Source organism: Ranitomeya imitator, chromosome 6 (genome assembly GCF_032444005.1).
Source record: "Ranitomeya imitator isolate aRanImi1 chromosome 6, aRanImi1.pri, whole genome shotgun sequence".
Lineage (NCBI taxonomy): Eukaryota > Metazoa > Chordata > Amphibia > Anura > Dendrobatidae > Ranitomeya > Ranitomeya imitator.
The window spans coordinates 564,204,404-564,226,362 of record NC_091287.1 but is presented as its reverse complement, the minus strand read 5'-3'; the positions used below and the strand labels follow the sequence as shown (position 1 = coordinate 564,226,362).

General features: G+C 48.2%; 1 pseudogene; it reads left to right on the top strand.

Moving 5' to 3' along the window:
• LOC138643502 (zinc finger protein 850-like) overlaps nucleotides 1-21,959 on the top strand; it is a 76,151-nt pseudogene that overhangs the window by 2,423 nt on the left and 51,769 nt on the right.

Sequence of the window (21,959 nt, the reverse complement as noted above, 5' to 3'; positions counted from 1 at the left end):
GAATATGACGAGAAGATAACCAAACCAGATCCCCAACACGAAGTCGGGGACCCACACGGCGTCTACGATTAGCGAAAAGCTGAGCCTTCTCCTGGGACAAGGTCAAATTGTCCACTACCTGAGTCCAGATCTGCTGCAACCTGTCCACCACAGAATCCACACCAGGACAGTCCGAAGACTCAACCTGTCCTGAAGAGAAACGAGGATGGAACCCAGAATTGCAGAAAAATGGAGAGACCAAGGTAGCCGAGCTGGCCCGATTATTAAGGGCGAACTCAGCCAACGGCAAAAATGACACCCAATCATCCTGGTCAGCAGAAACAAAACATCTCAGATATGTTTCCAAGGTCTGATTGGTTCGTTCGGTCTGGCCATTAGTCTGAGGATGGAAGGCCGAAGAAAAAGATAGGTCAATGCCCATCCTACCACAAAAGGCTCGCCAGAACCTCGAGACAAACTGGGAACCTCTGTCAGAAACAATATTCTCAGGAATGCCATGCAAACGAACCACATGCTGGAAGAACAAAGGCACCAAATCAGAGGAGGAAGGCAATTTAACCAAGGGCACCAGATGGACCATTTTAGAAAAGCGATCACAGACCACCCAAATGACCGACATCTTTTGAGAAACGGGAAGGTCAGAAATGAAATCCATCGAAATATGTGTCCAAGGCCTCTTCGGGACCGGCAAGGGCAAAAGCAACCCACTGGCACGTGAACAGCAGGGCTTAGCCCTAGCACAAATCCCACAGGACTGCACAAAAGCACGCACATCCCGTGACAGAGATGGCCACCAGAAGGATCTAGCCACTAACTCTCTGGTACCAAAGATTCCTGGATGACCAGCCAGCACCGAACAATGAAGTTCAGAGATAACTTTACTAGTCCACCTATCAGGGACGAACAGTTTCTCGGCCGGACAACGATCAGGTTTATTAGCCTGAAATTTCTGCAACACTCTCCGCAAATCAGGAGAGATGGCAGACACAATGACTCCTTCCTTGAGGATACTCGCCGGCTCAGATAACCCCGGAGAGTCGGGCACAAAACTCCTAGACAGAGCATCCGCCTTCACATTTTTAGAGCCCGGAAGGTACGAAATCACAAAATCAAAACGAGCAAAAAATAACGACCAACGGGCCTGTCTAGGATTCAAGCGCTTGGCAGACTCGAGATAAGTAAGATTCTTATGATCAGTCACAACCACCACGCGATGCTTAGCTCCCTCAAGCCAATGACGCCACTCCTCGAATGCCCACTTCATGGCCAGCAACTCTCGGTTGCCCACATCATAATTACGCTCAGCAGCAGAAAATTTCCTGGAAAAGAAAGCACATGGTTTCAACACTGAGCAACCAGAACCTCTCTGTGACAAAACCGCCCCTGCTCCAATCTCAGAAGCATCAACCTCGACCTGGAACGGAAGAGAAACATCTGGTTGACACAACACAGGGGCACAGCAAAAACGATGCTTCAACTCCTGAAAAGCTTCCACGGCAGCAGAAGACCAATTAACCAAATCAGCACCCTTCTTGGTCAAATCGGTCAATGGTCTGGCAATGCTAGAAAAATTGCAGATGAAGCGACGATAAAAATTAGCAAAGCCCAGGAATTTCTGCAGACTTTTCAGAGATGTCGGCTGAGTCCAATCCTGGATGGCCTAGACCTTAACCGGATCCATCTCGATAGTAGAAGGGGAAAAGATGAACTCCAAAAATGAAACTTTCTGCACACCGAAGAGACACTTTGATCCCTTCACGAACAAGGAATTAGCACGCAGTACCTGGAAAACCATTCTGACTTGCTTCACATGAGACTCCCAATCATCTGAGAAGATCAAAATGTCATCCAAGTAAACAATCAGGAATTTATCCAGATACTCACGGAAAATGTCATGCATAAAAGACTGAAACACAGATGGAGCATTGGCAAGTCCGAACGGCATCACCAGATACTCAAAATGACCCTCGGGCGTATTAAATGCCGTTTTCCATTCATCTCCCTGCCTGATTCTCACCAGATTATACGCACCACGAAGATCAATCTTAGTAAACCAACTAGCCCCCTTAATCCGAGCAAACAAGTCAGATATCAATGGCAAGGGATACTGAAACTTAACAGTGATCTTATTAAGAAGGCGGTAATCAATACACGGTCTTAGCGAACCATCCTTTTTGGCTACAAAAAAGAACCTTGCTCCCAATGGTGATGACGATGGGCGAATATGTCCCTTCTCCAGGGACTCCTTCACATAACTGCGCATAGCGGTGTGTTCAGGTACGGACAAATTAAATAAACGACCCTTAGGGAATTTACTACCAGGAATCAAATTGATAGCACAATCACAATTCCTATGCGGAGGTAGAGCATCGGACTTGGGCTCTTCAAATACATCCTGAAAGTCCGACAAGAACTCTGGGATGTCAGAAGGAATGGATGACGAAATAGACAAAAATGGAACATCACCATGTACTCCCTGACAACCCCAGCTGGTTACCGACATAGAGTTCCAATCTAATACTGGATTATGGGTTTGTAGCCATGGCAACCCCAACACGACCACATCATGCAGATTATGCAGTACCAGAAAGCGAATAACTTCCTGATGTGCAGGAGCCATGCACATGGTCAGCTGGTTCCAGTACTGAGGTTTATTCTTGGCCAAAGGTGTAGCATCAATTCCTCTCAACGGAATAGGACACCGCAAAGGCTCCAAGAAAAATCCACAACGTTTAGCATAATCCAAATCCATCAGATTCAGGGCAGCGCCTGAATCCACAAACGCCATGACAGAATACGATGACAAAGAGCATATCAAGGTAATGGACAGAAGGAATTTGGACTGTACAGTACCAATAACGGCAGAGCTATCGAACCGCCTAGTGCGCTTAGGACAATTAGAAATAGCATGAGTGGAATCACCACAGTAGAAACACAGCCTGTTCAGACGTCTGTGTTCTTGCCGTTCAACTTTAGTCATAGTCCTGTCGCACTGCATAGGCTCAGGTTTACTCTCAGACAATACCGCCAGATGGTGCACAGATTTACGCTCGCGCAAGCGACGACCGATCTGAATGGCCAAGGACATAGACTCATTCAAACCAGCAGGCATAGGAAATCCCACCATGACATCCTTAAGAGCTTCAGAGAGACCCTTTCTGAACCAAGCCGCCAGTGCAGATTCATTCCACTGAGTGAGTACTGACCATTTCCTAAATTTCTGACAATATACTTCTACATCATCCTGACCCTGGCATAAAGCCAGCAAATTTTTCTCAGCCTGATCCACTGAATTAGGCTCATCGTAAAGCAATCCAAGCGCCTGGAAAAACGCATCAACATTACTCAATGCAGGGTCTCCTGGCGCAAGAGAAAACGCCCAGTCCTGTGGGTCGCCGCGCAAAAAAGAAATAATAATCAAAACCTGTTGAATAGGATTACCAGAAGAATGAGGTTTCAAGGCCAGAAATAGCTTACAATTATTTTTGAAGCTCAGGAACTTAGTTCTGTCACCAAAAAACAAATCAGGAATAGGAATTCTTGGTTCTAACATAGATTTCTGATCAATTGTATCTTGAATCTTTTGTACATTTATAACGAGATTATCCATTGAGGAGCACAGAGCCTGAATATCCATGTCCACAGCTGTGTCCTGAAGCACTCTAATGTCTAGGGGAAAAAAAAAAAAAAAAAAAACTGAAGACAGAGCTGAGGAAAAAAAAATGATGTCAGGACTTCTTTTTTCCCTCTATTGAGAATCATTGGTTTGGGCTCCTTGTACTGTTATGCTGTGCTATCAGGCAACACAGTGTGCAGTAATCAGCGCACATACAGTGATATGGCAATAACCCAAAAACAATAGAACAAGCTCTGAGACGTGGAATCTCTGCAGACTGCAATACCTGAACCTATCAGGTGGAGTTAAATAGCAAGGCAGCCAACGAGCTCACCAAAACACCTGGGGGAGGAAGCCCAGAGGCTGCAATACCACTTGTGACCACAGGAGTGAATTCAGCCACAGAATTCACAACAGATAACACAGGATCCACCATACACAATAGGTGATGTCACAGCTCACCTCCTCCTCCTGTACAATGACTGATAACACCTCTATATACAACTAATAACACAGGATGCACCATTCACAATAGGTGATGTCACAGCTCACCTCCTCCTTCTGTACAATGACTGATAACATCTCTATATACAGTAGATAACACAGGATCCACCATTCACAATAGGTGATATCACAGCTCACCTCCTCCTCCTCCTGTACAATGACTAATAACATCTCTATATACAGTAGATAACACAGGATCCACCATTCACAATAGGTGATGTCACAGCTCACCTCCTCCTTCTGTACAACGACTGATAACACCTCTATATACAACTAATAACACAGGATGCACCATTCACAATAGGTGATGTCACAGCTCACCTCCTCCTCCTGTACAATGACTGATAACAGCTCTATATACAGTAGATAACACAGGATCCACCATTCACAATAGGTGACATCACAGCTCACCTCCTCCTCCTGTACAATGACTGATAACACCTCTATATACAGTATATAACACAGGATGCACCATTCACAATAGGAGATGTCACATCTCACCTCCTCCTCCTGTACAATGACTGATAACACCTCTAAGTTGTGGCCTCTGTTCACACGGGACGCATTACAGTTAGCGCTGGTCAGACCGCCACATGGTGTTACTAATAGGCTAGGATCCAGTTGCTGTGCATACTCTGTGTGAACACTGCTGCAGATTATTTATTTGCACTGGTGTGCCAAGCAGCCATTCCCTGATTGTAGGCTGTCTGTCTGATTTGGTATTATCACACCTGTGTAGTCGCCATCTTTACTTGGGCCCACTGCACCATGAGAGTGCATTTGATTTGAGGCCTAGACAGGTAAGCACCTTTGCCTGTTTTTCTGTGGTGTTTTTTCTAGAACAGTGGAGGTTTTTTCCTACTTTTTTTCCTCCTGTTGTAGTTTTTGCTGTTAGACTAGGACTGGCAAGCGTGAGGACCCGTGACGTGGGTTGCCAGCTTACGTATTGTGGCCATAATATTAACTAATACCTTACATATTTTGATATGTTCTTGTGCACTTTTTTTTACACCGGGTAACCAGGTAACACCGGATCCATCATTCACAATATGTGATGTCACAGCTCACCTCCTCCTCCTGTACAATGACTGATAACACCTCTATATACAGTAGATAACACAGGATCCACCATTTACAATAGGTGTATCACAGCTCACCTCCTGGACAATGACTGATAACACCTCTATATACAGTAGATAACACAGGATTCACAATAGGTGATGTCACAGCTCACCTTCTTCTCCTGTACAATGACTGATACCACCTCTATATACATGGAAACAGGAACACATGGGCTACTTGCACAGTGAACAAGTCTGTATGATCATGTTCACACACCACCAAGAAACCTGAAGACACAAAAGAGAATAGTAAAACCAAAAACACTCAGTTTGAAAAAATGTTGCAGTAATCCGCAAGTGCTAGTAAAAGATGTAAAAAACAGGGTATTTGGTTAATACGTTTTTTGCAAAAAATGTATACTAAGCTGCTCTACCAATCTTCACGGTATACCCTTATCAGAGCAGTCCTAACTAATGTATGCAATCCCTATCTGATGTATTTAAAAACCTGATCATCTGTATATAACCTGTGTGAACAGGGTTCAGAGAGGGAAAATCCATGTGTGCATACAGGGTAGAACAGCTTTTGTGCAGATAGCCCAGGAGGAGTGGTGGAACTCCCCAGTCTTGTAGACACAAGAGAACAATTATGGAAACAGGAACACATGGGCTACTTGCACAGTGAACAAGTCTGTATGATCATGTTCACACACCACCAAGAAACCTGAAGACACAAAAGAGAATAGTAAAACCAAAAACACTCAGTTTGAAAAAATGTTGCAGTAATCCGCAAGTGCTAGTAAAAGATGTAAAAAACAGGGTATTTGGTTGATACGTTTTTTGCAAAAAAAACCTCCTCCTCCTGCACAATGACTGATAACACCTCTATATACAGTAGATAACACAGGATCCACCATTCACAATAGGTGATGTCACAGCTCACCTCCTCCTCCTGTACAACGACTGATAACACCTCTATATACAGTAGATAACACAGGATCCACCATTCACAATAGGTGATGTCACAGCTCACCTCCTCCTCCTGTACAACGACTGATACCACCTCTATATACAGTAGATAACACAGGATCCACCATACACAATAGGTGATGTCACAGCTCACCTCCTCCTCCTGTACAATGACTGATAACCTCTATATACAGTAGATAACACAGGATCCACCATACACAATAGGGATGTCACAGCTCACCTCCCCCTAGCCTAGAGGTCAGTTTGAAAATTGCAATTTTTTTTTATTATTTCAGAAGTATTCAAAATATCTTTAACATAAAAATCTGAATTAAATAATAGATAATTTTCTGATGACACGTTCCCTTAGATTAATGAAGCCTGTCACTCTCGTGAATCCACCGCAGGCCGCTCTGTGGTCTCTCCGGAGGTGATGACGTCACCGCTCACCTGTCTCCGGCCTGTGGTTTCTGCAGCTGGCAGGAGACTGGACAGAGAAGCCATCAGTGTGGTATTCCCAGCGCAAACACTGGCGCATGAATAGGAAACGTCTCTAGGACACCAGAAGTCTGGGCCAAGAACGGCCAACGATCCGCTAGTTGTACTCCTGGATGTGAGAGGGTCAGGGGTCCCGTTTCTCCACATTAAGGTGGTTCCCCAGAGCACATCTGTTATGAATGACGCCCCTATAACTCTTGTGGTGAACCTGTCTCTCCACCAATGTTGTCCCCGTTCTCTAAAGGTGCGAGCGCTGCCTGAACCTCCCAGCTCTGGTTCTTCTAAATGCCCGACCAAGGATGGAGAAGGATAACGAGATGACTAAAGCATTATTGAACCTCACCATGGAGATCATCTACCTGCTGACCGGAGAGGTGAACTGCTATTTTTTTTTTTTTTTCCACATTTCTTTATTATTTAACAAGTCAGAAATAGAAAATGGAAAATGTATGAAAGGAAGTAATCGGAGCAATCTAGGGTCCAATGTAACGACATTTCGAAGATCGGTCAGTGCCCGACATGGCTGACGGCCAGACTGAGCGTCACCGGAGAACGTCTATTACTGACCGTTCTCCGCACATTTTCTCCTGTCTGCCGGCCGATCGTCAGATATGTAGCCCACCGGCGGTCGTCTAACCTCGCAGATGTAGAGGGTAAAGCCACTTTTACAACCGCCAGAGAGTCGTCAGGTTCCAGGCTCTACTGGTCTTCACGGAAGTGGGACAAGTTGATGGGTCACAGAGGACAGGATAGTAATGGCAGCTTATAATGAAGGAGATTGGGTCTGTAGGGGATCAGTGAGAGTGAAGCCTCCATGCACATTAATAACTGTCAGATTCATGATGGTCCCGCTGACCCCTCTCTCCCGACTACTCGGGAACGCTCGGCCATGTGTTGTCCATGAGAGAGCCAATATTTGACCGGACCTCTCTCGCCTTAGCTCTTGGAGAACCAGAAGATCCTTCTGTCTCCCAACATCATCTGTCAGGGGAGAGTCGAGAGGCTCCAGGACATGTCAGCCGATCCCACCATGGTCAGCAGGTTTGGGGGGCTTTAAGGTTATCGGTGTTATTTTCCTTTACCCATGATCACCCAAGAGAATGAGGCTGTGCCCTCAAGGACGGAAACCCTACATACATAAAAAGATGGAGACGCTGTCCTTGGAAGAGAGGCTTGCTGACCTAGGTTGTAGATTAATGAGTGGAGTTTGGGTGGAAGGAGGTAGAATATTATCATCTGGAAAGGACAATGTGACGTTTCTCTCCTCACACAGGATTATACAATGGTGAAGAAGTCCACGGGTGACTGTGTGACTCCGGGCAGCCTTGAGTCAGGAGGGCGGAGCCTCATCACAGATCCTCCCCTGCCATCCCAGATACATAAGAGGAGCAATAAGAAGATCCTAGAACTGACCAACAAGATGATTGAGCTGCTGACCGGAGAGGTGACTGCTGGGATATTATACGGGACCGGCACTGGAGGATTCTGGGTAATGACGCTCTCATTGTCAGGTTCCTATAAGGTGTCAGGACGTCGCCGTCTATTTCTCCATGGAGGAGTGGGAGTATCTAGAAGGACACAAGGATCTGTATGATGACATCATGATGGAGGACGACCAGCCCCGCACGTCACCAGGTGAGAGGAGAGACGTATATATGAGACTTCTATGGGCGCAGGCTGGCACAGACATCACTTTTGGGTCTTATCTACAGCATTACAGAATGCATTACAGAATGCTGGAGATAAGCCCCTGATGCCGGTGGCCGCAGCTCACCTTCCATTTTGGGGGTGACAGGTTCCCTTTAATTGTAGAAACTATGGACATTCAGTCCATATGTCAAATAAAAACAATTGTTTTTGCAACATATACGTGAATTTTATAAAGGAAATTCAGATCAATTGGAAAGTTGTAGAATTTAAAAAAAAAATTGCAATGTGTGAACATACAGTACAGACCAAAAGTTTGGACACACCTTCTCATTTAAAGATTTTTCTGTATTTTCATTAGTATGAAAATTGTACATTCACACTGAAGGCATCAAAACTATGAATTAACACATGTGGAATTATATACTTAACAAAAATGTGTGAAACAACTGAAAATATGTCTTATATTCTGGGTTCTTCAGAGTAGCCACCTTTTGCTTTGATGACTGCTTTGCACACTCTTGGCATTCTCTTGATGAGCTTCAAGAGGTAGTCACCGGGAATGGTTTTCACTTCACAGGTGTGCCCTGTCAGGTTTTATAAGTGGGATTTCTTGCCTTATAAATGGTGTTGGGACCATCAGTTGTGTTGAGCAGAAGTCTGGTGGATACACAGCTGATAGTCCTACTGAATAGACTGTTAGAATTTGTATTATGGCAAGAAAAATGAAGCTAAGTAAAGAAAAACGAGCGGCCATCATTACTTTAAGAAATGAAGGTCAGTCAGTCCGAAAAGTTGGGAAAACTTTGAAAGTGTCCCCAAGTGCAGTGGCAAAAACCATCAAGTGCTACAAAGAAACTGGCTCACATGAGGACCGCCCCAGGAAAGGAAGACCAAGAGTCACCTCTGCTTCTGAGGATAAGTTTATCCGAGTCACCAGCTTCAGAAATCACAGGTTAACAGCAGCTCAGATTAGAGACCAGGTCAATGCCACACAGAGTTCTAGCAGCAGACACATCTCTACAACAACTGTTAAGAGGAGACTTTCTGCAGCAGGCCTTCATGGTAAAATAGCTGCTAGGAAACCACTGCTAAGGACAGATAACAAGCAGAAGAGACTTGTTTGGGCTAAAGAACACAAGGAATGGACATTAGACCAGTGGAAATCTGTGCTTTGGTCTGATGAGTCCAAATTTGAGATCTTTGGTTCCAACCACCGTGTCTTTGTGCGACGCAGAAAAGGTGAACGGTTGGACTCTACATGCCTGGTTCCCACCGTGAAGCATGGAGGAGGAGGTGTGATGGTGTGGGGGGGCTTTGCTGGTGACACTGTTGGGGATTAATTCAAAATTGAAGGCATACTGAACCAGCATGGCTACCACAGCATCTTGCAGCGGCATGCTATTCCATCCGCTTTGCGTCTAGTTGGACCATCATTTATTTTTCAACAGGACAATGACCCCAAACACCTCCAGGCTGTGTAAGGGCTATTTGACCAAGAAGGAGAGTGATGGGGTGCTACGCCAGATGACCTGGCCTCCACAGTCACCAGACCTGAACCCAATCGAGATGGTTTGGGGTGAGCTGGACCGCAGAGTGAAGGCAAAAGGGCCAACAAGTGCTAAGCATCTCTGGGAACAACTTCAGGATTGTTGGAAGACCATTCCCGGTGACTACCTCTCAAAGCTCATCAAGAGAATGCCAAGAGTGTGCAAAGCAGTCATCAAAGCAAAAGGTGGCTACTGCGAAGAACCTAGAATATAAGACATATTTTCAGTTGTTTCACTTTTTTGTTAAGTATATAATTCCACATGTGTTAATTCATAGTTTTGATGCTTTCAGTGTGAATGTACAATTCTTATAGTCTTGAAAATATAGAAAATCTTTAAATGAGAAGGTGTGTCCAAACTTTTGGTTTTCACTGTACTCCAGAAAACTGGCAAACCTTTCACCTGGATAGATAGACGTGCCTGGTCTGGATGTGCAGCAGGTAATCCAGAACATAGGAGCTATAGTGGAAGGACGGAAACTGGAGGAGCAGAGCTGGAACCATGGGAACCGATGACTTGGAGTCGAAGCAGCGGCGCCCAAGTCAGAGTTCGATAGTGTTGAGCTGCTTTACTCACGAGGTCCAAACGAAGAGCTCATCCAATGAGATAACAAAGTTTATTTTATAAAAGAAGCCAATATTGTATCGTTGACCCAGAGCGATTGCAGAGCTGGTCTGCATTAGAGTCCACAATTGTGGACCTTGCACGACGGTATAGTAGAGTGGACCTAGTAATGTAGCAGAGCTGTGTTTGTAGCAGAAAAACGCATTAAACAGGGATGAAGTCAGCCGTAGATATGAATGCCAGCTACCTGAATCTGTCCTAAAGGTCCTGAAAAGTGATGTTACAGGAGCATGTCGGGGTGATCTGGCTGAAGAGCAGGGTGATCCAGCCGCAGAGGATGGAGGGCTTGGCTGTTGTGAATTCTGTGGCAGAGTTCACTCCTGTGGTCACATGTGGTACTGCGGCTTCTGAGTTTCCTCCCTCAGGTGATCTGGTGAGGTCGTTAGGTGCTTCTCTACTTAACTCCACCTAATGCTTTGATCCTGGCTTCCTGTCAATGTTCCAGTGTTGGACTTGCTTTTCCCTGGATCATTCCTGTGGCCTGCTGCTCTGCATAGCTAAGTTCTTCTTTGCTATTTGTTTGCTATTTTTTCTGTCCAGCTTGTCTAATTGTTTTGCTGGAAGCTCTGGGACGCAAAGGGTGTACCTCCGTGCCGTTAGTTCAGTACGGAGGGTCTTTTTGCCCCCTTTGCGTGGTTTTCTTTAGGGTTTTGTGTAGACCGCAAAGTTATCTTTCCTATCCTCGCTCTGTTAAGAAAGTCGGGCCTCACTTTGCTGAATCTATTTCATCCCTACGTTTGTCTTTTCATCTTACTCACAGTCATTATATGTGGGGGGCTGCCTTTTCCTTTGGGGTATTTCTCTGAGGCAAGGTAGGCTTATTTTTCTATCTTCAGGCTAGTTAGTTTCTCAGGCTGTGCCGAGTTGCATAGGCAGAGTTAGGCGCAATCCACGGCTGCCTCTAGTGTTGTTTGGAGAGGATTAGGGATTGCGGTCTGCAGAGTTCCCACGTCACAGAGCTCGTTCTATTATTTTGGGTTATTGTCAGATCACTGTATGTGCTCTGACCGCTATGTCCATTGTGATACTGAATTGCCTATCACAACAGTACAGGAAGCCAAAAGTGCTAATGATTCTCAATAGAGGGAAAAAAGAAGTTCTGAGACCATTTTTTTTTCTTTGCACTGTGTTTTGCCTTTTTTTTCCCCTAGACATTTGGGTGGTTCAGGACACAGGTGTAGCAATGGACATTAAAGGTCTGTCTTCATGTGTGGATCAGCTCACGGCAGAATTCTTTGTTAGAACCGAGAATTCCTATTCCAGATTTGTTTTTTGGAGATAGAACTAAATTTCTGAGTTTCAAAAATAATTGTAAACTGTTTCTGGCTTTGAAACCTCGCTCCTCTGGTGACCCAGTTCAACAGGTTAGGATCGTCATTTCTTTTCTGCGTGGCGACCCTCAGGACTGGGCATTTTCTCTTGCGTCAGGAGATCCTGCATTAAGTAATATCGATGCGTTTTTCCTGGCGCTCGGATTGCTGTACGATGAGCCTAATTCAGTAGATCAGGCAGAAAAAAATTTGCTGGCTCTTTGTCAGGCTCAGGTTGAGATAGAGGTATATTGCCAGAAATTTAGAAAGTGGTCCGTGCTCACTCAGTGGAATGAATGTGCCCTGGCAGCTTTGTTCAGAAAGGGTCTCTCTGAAGCCCTTAAGGATGTCATGGTGGGATTTCCTATGCCTGCTGGTTTGAATGAGTCTATGTCTTTGGCCATTCAGATCGGTCGACGCTTGCGTGAGCGTAAATCTGTGCACCATTTGGCGGTATTACCCGAGCTTAAACCTGAGCCTATGCAGTGCGATAGGACTTTGACCAGAGCTGAACGGCAAGAACACAGACGTCTGAATGGGCTGTGTTTCTACTGTGGTGATTCCACTCATGCTATCTCTGATTGTCCTAAGCGCACTAAGCGGTTCGCTAGGTCTGCCACCATTGGTACGGTACAGTCAAAATTTCTTCTGTCCGTTACCTTGATCTGCTCTTCGTCATCGTATTCTGTCATGGCATTTGTGGATTCAGGCGCTGCCCTGAATTTGATGGACTTGGAGTATGCTAAGCATTGTGGGTTTTTCTTGGAGCCCTTGCAGTGTCCTATTCCATTGAGAGGAATTGATGCTACGCCTTTGGCCAAGAATAAGCCTCAGTACTGGACCCAGCTGACCATGTGCATGGCTCCTGCACATCAGGAGGTTATTCGCTTTCTGGTGTTGCATAATCTGCATGATGTGGTCGTGTTGGGGTTGCCATGGCTACAAGTCCATAACCCAGTATTGGATTGGAAATCCATGTCAGTGTCCAGCTGGGGTTGTCAGGGGGTACATGGTGATGTTCCATTTTTGTCAATTTCGTCATCCACCCTTTCTGAGGTTCCAGAGTTCTTGTCTGATTACCGGGATGTATTTGATGAGCCCAAGTCCGATGCCCTACCTCCGCATAGGGATTGTGATTGTGCTATCAATTTGATTCCTGGTAGTAAATTCCCAAAAGGTCGACTGTTTAATTTATCCGTGCCTGAGCACACCGCTATGCGCAGTTATGTGAAGGAATCCCTGGAGAAGGGGCATATTCGCCCGTCATCGTCGCCATTAGGAGCAGGGTTCTTTTTTGTAGCCAAGAAGGATGGTTCGCTGAGGCCTTGTATAGATTACCGCCTTCTTAATAAGATCACTGTTAAGGTACTGTCACACTAGACGATATCGCTAGCGATCCGTGACGTTGCAGCGTCCTCGCTAGCGATATCGTCCAGTGTGACAGGCAGCAGCGATCAGGCCCCTGCTGGGAGATCGCTGGTCGGGGAAGAAAGTCCAGAACTTTATTTCGTCGCTGGACTCCCCGTAGACATCGCTGAATTGGCGTGTGTGACACCGATTCAGCGATGTCTTTGCTGGTAACCAGGGTAAACATCGGGTAACTAAGCGCAGGGCCGCGCTTAGTAACCCGATGTTTACCCTGGTTACCATCCTAAAAGTAAAAAAACAAACACTACATACTTACCTACAGCAGTCTGTCCTCCAGCGCTGTGCTCTGCTCTCCTCCTGCTCTGGCTGTGAGCGTCGGTCAGCCGGAAAGCAGAGCGGTGACGTCACCGCTCTGCTTTCTGGCTGCCCGGCGCTCACAACCAGACCAGAGAAGCAGAGCGCCGAGGACAGACAGCAGAAGGTAAGTATGTAGCGTTTGTTTTTTTACTTTTTAGGATGGTAACCAGGGTAAACATCGGGTTACTAAGCGCGGCCCTGCGCTTAGTTACCCGATGTTTACCCTGGTTACCGGGGACCTCGGGATCGTTGGTCGCTGGAGAGCTGTCTGTGTGACAGCTCTCCAGCGACCCAACAGCGACGCTGCAGCGATCCGGATCGTTGTCGGTATCGCTGCAGCGTCGCTATGTGTGACGGTACCTTTAAATTTTAGTACCCCTTGCCATTGTTATCTGATTTGTTTGCTCGGATTAAGGGGGCTAGTTGGTTCACTAAGATAGATCTTCGTGGTGCGTATAATCTGGTGAGAATCAGGCGAGGAGACGAATGGAAAACTGCATTTAATACGCCCGAGGGCCATTTTGAGTATCTAGTGATGCCATTCGGACTTGCCAATGCTCCATCAGTGTTTCAGTCCTTTATGCATGACATCTTCCGAGAGTACCTGGATAAATTCCTGATTGTGTACTTGGATGACATTTTGATCTTCTCGGATGATTGGGAGTCTCATGTGAAGCAGGTCAGAACGGTTTTTCAGGTCCTGCGTGCTAATTCTTTGTTTGTGAAGGGATCAAAGTGTCTCTTTGGTGTGCATAAGGTTTCATTTTTGGGGTTCATCTTTTCCCCTTCTACTATCGAGATGGATCCTGTTAAGGTCCAAGCCATCCATGATTGGACTCAGCCGACATCTCTGAAAAGTCTGCAAAAGTTCCTGGGCTTTGCTAATTTTTATCGTCGCTTCATCTGCAATTTTTCTAGTATTGCCAAACCATTGACCGATTTGACCAAGAAGGGTGCTGATGTGGTCAATTGGTCTTCTGCTGCTGTGGAAGCTTTTCAAGAGTTGAAGCGTCGTTTTTCTTCTGCCCCTGTGTTGTGTCAACCAGATGTTTCTCTTCCGTTCCAGGTCGAGGTTGATGCTTCTGAGATTGGAGCAGGGGCTGTTTTGTCGCAGAGAGGTTCTGATTGCTCAGTGATGAAACCATGCGCTTTTTTTTCCAGGAAGTTTTCGCCTGCTGAGCGAAATTATGATGTGGGCAACCGAGAGTTGCTGGCCATGAAGTGGGCATTCGAGGAGTGGCGTCATTGGCTTGAAGGAGCTAAGCATCGCGTGGTGGTATTGACTGATCATAAGAACTTGACTTATCTTGAGTCTGCTAAGCGGTTGAATCCTAGACAGGCTCGTTGGTCGCTGTTTTTTGCCCGTTTTGACTTTGTGATTTCGTACCTTCCGGGCTCTAAAAATGTGAAGGCGGATGCTCTGTCTAGGAGTTTTGTGCCCGACTCTCCGGGTTTGTCTGAGCCGGCGGGTATCCTCAAGGAAGGAGTCATTGTGTCTGCCATCTCCCCTGATTTGCGGCGGGTGCTGCAAAAATTTCAGGCTAATAAACCTGATCGTTGCCCAGCGGAGAAACTGTTTGTCCCTGATAGGTTGACGAATAAAGTTATCTCTGAGGTTCATTGTTCGGTGTTGGCTGGTCATCCTGGAATCTTTGGTACCAGAGAGTTAGTGGCTAGATCCTTTTGGTGGCCATCTCTGTCGCGGGATGTGCGTACTTTTGTGCAGTCCTGTGGGATTTGTGCTCGGGCTAAGCCCTGCTGTTCTCGTGCCAGTGGGTTGCTTTTGCCCTTGCCGGTCCCGAAGAGGCCTTGGACACATATCTCTATGGATTTTATTTCAGATTTTCCCGTTTCTCAAAAGATGTCAGTCATTTGGGTGGTCTGTGATCGCTTTTCTAAGATGGTCCATCTGGTACCCTTGTCTAAATTGCCTTCCTCCTCTGATTTGGTGCCATTGTTCTTCCAGCATGTGGTTCGTTTGCATGGCATTCCAGAGAATATCGTTTCTGACAGAGGTTCCCAGTTTGTTTCGAGGTTTTGGCGAGCCTTTTGTGGTAGGATGGGCATTGACTTGTCTTTTTCCTCGGTTTTCCATCCTCAGACTAATGGCCAGACCGAACGAACCAATCAGACCTTGGAAACATATCTGAGATGTTTTGTTTCTGCTGATCAGGATGACTGGGTGTCCTTTTTGCCTTTGGCTGAGTTCGCCCTTCATAATCGGGCCAGCTCGGCTACCTTGGTTTTGCCATTTTTCTGCAATTCTGGGTTCCATCCTCGTTTCTCTTCAGGACAGGTTGAGTCTTCGGACTGTCCTGGTGTGGATACTGTGGTGGACAGGTTGCAGCAGATTTGGACTCATGTAGTGGACAATTTGACCTTGTCCCAGGAGAAGGCTCAACGTTTCGCTAATCGCAGACGCCGTGTGGGTCCCCGACTTCGTGTTGGGGATCTGGTTTGGTTATCTTCTCGTCATATTCCTATGAAGGTTTCCTCTCCTAAGTTTAAACCTCGTTTCATTGGTCCGTATAGGATTTCTGAGGTTCTTAATCCTGTGTCTTTTCGTCTGACCCTCCCAGATTCTTTTTCCATACATAACGTATTCCATAGGTCATTGTTGCGGAGATACGTGGCACCTATGGTTCCATCGTTTTGGTGGAGGGGGAATTGGAGTATATTGTGGAGAAGATTTTGGATTCTCGTGTTTCAAGACGGAAACTCCAGTATCTGGTTAAATGGAAGGGTTATGCTCAGGAAGATAATTCCTGGGTTTTTGCTTCTGATGTCCATGCTCCCGATCTTGTTCGTGCCTTTCATGTGGCTCATCCTGGTCGGCCTGGGGACTCTGGTGAGGGTTCGGTGACCCCTCCTCAAGGGGGGGGTACTGTTGTGAATTCTGTGGCAGAGTTCACTCCTGTGGTCACATGTGGTACTGCGGCTTCTGAGTTTCCTCCCTCAGGTGATCTGGTGAGGTCGTTAGGTGCTTCTCTACTTAACCCCACCTAATGCTTTGATCCATGCTTCCTGTCAATGTTCCAGTGTTGGACTTGTTTTTCCCTGGATCATTCCTGTGGCCTGCTGCTCTGCATAGCTAAGTTCTTCTTTGCTATTTGTTTGCTATTTTTTCTGTCCAGCTTGTCTAATTGTTTTGCTGGAAGCTCTGGGACGCAAAGGGTGTACCTCCGTGCCGTTAGTTCGGTACGGAGGGTCTTTTTGCCCCCTTTGCGTGGTTTTCTTTAGGGTTTTGTGTAGACCGCAAAGTTATCTTTCCTATCCTCGCTCTGTTAAGAAAGTCGGGCCTCACTTTGCTGAATCTATTTCATCCCTACGTTTGTCTTTTCATCTTACTCACAGTCATTATATGTGGGGGGCTGCCTTTTCCTTTGGGGTATTTCTCTGAGGCAAGGTAGGCTTATTTTTCTATCTTCAGGCTAGTTAGTTTCTCAGGCTGTGCCGAGTTGCATAGGCAGAGTTAGGCGCAATCCACGGCTGCCTCTAGTGTTGTTTCGAGAGGATTAGGGATTGCGGTCTGCAGAGTTCCCACGTCTCAGAGCTCGTTCTATTATTTTGGGTTATTGTCAGATCACTGTATGTGCTCTGACCGCTATGTCCATTGTGATACTGAATTGCCTATCACAACACTTGGCATATGGACCAGCCGCAGAGGATGGAGGACGGAGTGCTTTTCATAGGGACCACGGACAGGAGGTGGAGGGCTTTTCATAGGGACCACTGACAGGAGGTGGAGGACGGAGCACTTTTCATAGGGACCACTGACATGAGGTGGAGGATGGAGTGCTTTTCATAGGGACCACTGACAGGAGGTGGAGGACGGAGCGCTTTTCATTGGGACCACTGACAGGAGGTGGAGGATGGAGCGCTTATCATAGGGACCACTGACAGGAGGTGGAGGATGGAGTGCTTTTCATTGGGACCACTGACAGGAGGTGGAGGACGGAGCGCTTTTCATTGGGACCACTGACAGGAGGTGGAGGATGGAGCGCTTTTCGTAGGGACCACTGACAGGAGGTGGAGGACGGAGCACTTTTCATTGGGACCACTGACAGGAGGTGGAGGACGGAGCGCTTTTCATTGGGACCACTGACAGGAGTTGGAGGATGGAGCGCTTTTCATAGGGACCACTGACAGGAGGTGGAGGACGGAGTGCTTTTCATTGGGACCACTGACATGAGGTGGAGGATGGAGTGCTTTTCATAGGGACCACTGACAGGAGGTGGAGGACGGAGCGCTTTTCATTGGGACCACTGACAGGAGGTGGAGGATGGAGCGCTTATCATAGGGACCACTGACAGGAGGTGGAGGATGGAGTGCTTTTCATTGGGACCACTGACAGGAGGTGGAGGACGGAGCGCTTTTCATTGGGACCACTGACAGGAGGTGGAGGATGGAGCGCTTTTCGTAGGGACCACTGACAGGAGGTGGAGGACGGAGCACTTTTCATTGGGACCACTGACAGGAGGTGGAGGACGGAGCGCTTTTCATTGGGACCACTGACAGGAGTTGGAGGATGGAGCGCTTATCATAGGGACCACTGACAGGAGGTGGAGGATGGAGTGCTTTTCATTGGGACCACTGACAGGAGGTGGAGGACGGAGCGCTTTTCATTGGGACCACTGACAGGAGGTGGAGGATGGAGCGCTTTTCGTAGGGACCACTGACAGGAGGTGGAGGACGGAGCACTTTTCATTGGGACCACTGACAGGAGGTGGAGGACGGAGCGCTTTTCATTGGGACCACTGACAGGAGTTGGAGGATGGAGCGCTTTTCATAGGGACCACTGACAGGAGGTGGAGGACGGAGTGCTTTTCATTGGGACCACTGACATGAGGTGGAGGATGGAGTGCTTTTCATAGGGACCACTGACAGGAGGTGGAGGACGGAGCGCTTTTCATTGGGACCACTGACAGGAGGTGGAGGATGGAGCGCTTATCATAGGGACCACTGACAGGAGGTGGAGGATGGAGTGCTTTTCATTGGGACCACTGACAGGAGGTGGAGGACGGAGCGCTTTTCATTGGGACCACTGACAGGAGGTGGAGGATGGAGCGCTTTTCGTAGGGACCACTGACAGGAGGTGGAGGACGGAGCACTTTTCATTGGGACCACTGACAGGAGGTGGAGGACGGAGCGCTTTTCATTGGGACCACTGACAGGAGTTGGAGGATGGAGCGCTTTTCATAGGGACCACTGACAGGAGGTGGAGGACGGAGTGCTTTTCATAGGGACCACTGACAGGAGGTGGAGGATGGAGCGCTTTTCATTGGGACCACTGACAGGAGGTGGAGGACGGAGCGCTTTTCATTGGGACCACTGACATGAGGTGGAGGACGGAGCGCTTATCATAGGGACCACTGACAGGAGGTGGAGGATGGAGCGCTTTTCATAGGGACCACTGACAGGAGGTGGAGGATGGAGCGCTTTTCATTGGGACCACTGACAGGAGGTGGAGGACGGAGCGCTTTTCATTGGGACCACTGACAGGAGGTGGAGGACGGAGCGCTTATCATAGGGACCACTGACAGGAGGTGGAGGATGGAGCGCTTTTCATAGGGACCACTGACAGGAGGTGGAGGACGGAGTGCTTTTCATTGGGACCACTGACAGGAGGTGGAGGACGGAGTGCTTTTCATAGGGACCACTGACAGGAGGTAGAGGACGGAGTGCTTTTCGTAGGGACCACTGACAGAAGGTGGAAGATGGAGTGCTTTTCATAGGGACCAGTGACAGGAGGTGGAGGATGGAGCGCTTTTCATAGGGGCCACTGACAGGAGGTGGAAGATGGAGTGCTTTTCATAGGGACCACTGACAGGAGGTGGAGGATGGAGTGCTTTTCATAGGGACCACTGACAGGAGGTGGAGTGCTTTTCATAGGGACCACTGATAGGAGGTGGAGGATGGAGCGCTTTTCATAGGGACCAGTGACAGGAGGTGGAGGATGGAGGGCTTTTCATAGGGACCACTGACAGGAGGTGGAGCGCTTTTCATAGGGACCACTGACAGGAGGTGGAGGATGGAGTGCTTTTCATAGGGACCACTGACAGGAGGTGAAGGATGGAGCGCTTTTCATAGGGACCACTGACAGGAGGTGGAAGATGGAGCGCTTTTCATAGGGACCACTGACAGGAGGTGGAGGATGGAGTGCTTTTCATAGGGACCACTGACAGGAGGTGGAGGATGGAGTGCTTTTTATAGGGACCACTGACAGGAGGTGGAGGATGGAGCGCTTTTCATAGGGCCACTGACAGGAGGTGGAAGATGGAGTGCTTTTCATAGGGACCACTGACAGGAGGTGGAAGATGGAGTGCTTTTCATAGGGACCACTGACAGGAGGTGAAGGACGGAGCGCTTTTCATAGGGACCACTGACAGGAGGTGGAGGATGGAGCGCTTTTCATAGGGACCACTGACAGGAGGTGGAGGACGGAGCGCTTTTCATTGGGACCACTGACAGGAGGTGGAGGACGGAGCGCTTTTCATTGGGACCACTGACAGGAGGTGGAGGATGGAGCGCTTTTCATAGGGACCACTGACAGGAGGTGGAGGACGGAGCGCTTTTCATTGGGACCACTGACAGGAGGTGGAGGACGGAGCGCTTTTCATTGGGACCACTGACAGGAGGTGGAGGATGGAGCGCTTTTCATAGGGACCACTGACAGGAGGTGGAGGATGGAGCGCTTTTCATTGGGACCACTGACAGGAGGTGGAGGACGGAGCGCTTTTCATTGGGACCACTGACAGGAGGTGGAGGACGGAGCGCTTATCATAGGGACCACTGACAGGAGGTGGAGGACGGAGTGCTTTTCATTGGGACCACTGACAGGAGGTGGAGGACGGAGTGCTTTTCATAGGGACCACTGACAGGAGGTAGAGGACGGAGTGCTTTTCGTAGGGACCACTGACAGAAGGTGGAAGATGGAGTGCTTTTCATAGGGACCAGTGACAGGAGGTGGAGGATGGAGCGCTTTTCATAGGGGCCACTGACAGGAGGTGGAAGATGGAGTGCTTTTCATAGGGACCAGTGACAGGAGGTGGAGGATGGAGGGCTTTTCATAGGGACCACTGACAGGAGGTGGAGGATGGAGTGCTTTTCATAGGGACCACTGACAGGAGGTGGAGCGCTTTTCATAGGGACCACTGACAGGAGGTGGAGGATGGAGTGCTTTTCATAGGGACCACTGACAGGAGGTGAAGGATGGAGCGCTTTTCATAGGGACCACTGACAGGAGGTGGAAGATGGAGCGCTTTTCATAGGGACCACTGACAGGAGGTGGAGGATGGAGTGCTTTTCATAGGGACCACTGACAGGAGGTGGAGGATGGAGCGCTTTTCATAGGGACCACTGACAGGAGGTGGAGGATGGAGTGCTTTTTATAGGGACCACTGACAGGAGGTGGAGGATGGAGCGCTTTTCATAGGGCCACTGACAGGAGGTGGAGGATGGAGTGCTTTTCATAGGGACCACTGACAGGAGGTGGAAGATGGAGTGCTTTTCATAGGGACCACTGACAGGAGGTGGAGGATGGAGCGCTTTTCATTGGGACCACTGACAGGAGGTGGAGGATGGAGCGCTTATCATAGGGACCACTGACAGGAGGTGGAGGATGGAGTGCTTTTTATTGGGACCACTGACAGGAGGTGGAGGACGGAGCGCTTTTCATTGGGACCACTGACAGGAGGTGGAGGATGGAGCGCTTTTCGTAGGGACCACTGACAGGAGGTGGAGGACGGAGCACTTTTCATTGGGACCACTGACAGGAGGTGGAGGATGGAGCGCTTTTCATAGGGACCACTGACAGGAGGTGGAGGATGGAGTGCTTTTTATAGGGACCACTGACAGGAGGTGGAGGATGGAGCGCTTTTCATAGGGCCACTGACAGGAGGTGGAGGATGGAGTGCTTTTCATAGGGACCACTGACAGGAGGTGGAAGATGGAGTGCTTTTCATAGGGACCACTGACAGGAGGTGGAGGATGGAGCGCTTTTCATTGGGACCACTGACAGGAGGTGGAGGATGGAGCGCTTATCATAGGGACCACTGACAGGAGGTGGAGGATGGAGTGCTTTTCATTGGGACCACTGACAGGAGGTGGAGGACGGAGCGCTTTTCATTGGGACCACTGACAGGAGGTGGAGGATGGAGCGCTTTTCGTAGGGACCACTGACAGGAGGTGGAGGACGGAGCACTTTTCATTGGGACCACTGACAGGAGGTGGAGGACGGAGCGCTTATCATTGGGACCACTGACAGGAGTTGGAGGATGGAGCGCTTTTCATAGGGACCACTGACAGGAGGTGGAGGACGGAGTGCTTTTCATAGGGACCACTGACAGGAGGTGGAGGATGGAGCGCTTTTCATAGGGACCACTGAGAGGAGGTGGAGGATGGAGTGCTTTTCATTGGGACCACTGACAGGAGGTGGAGGACGGAGCGCTTTTCA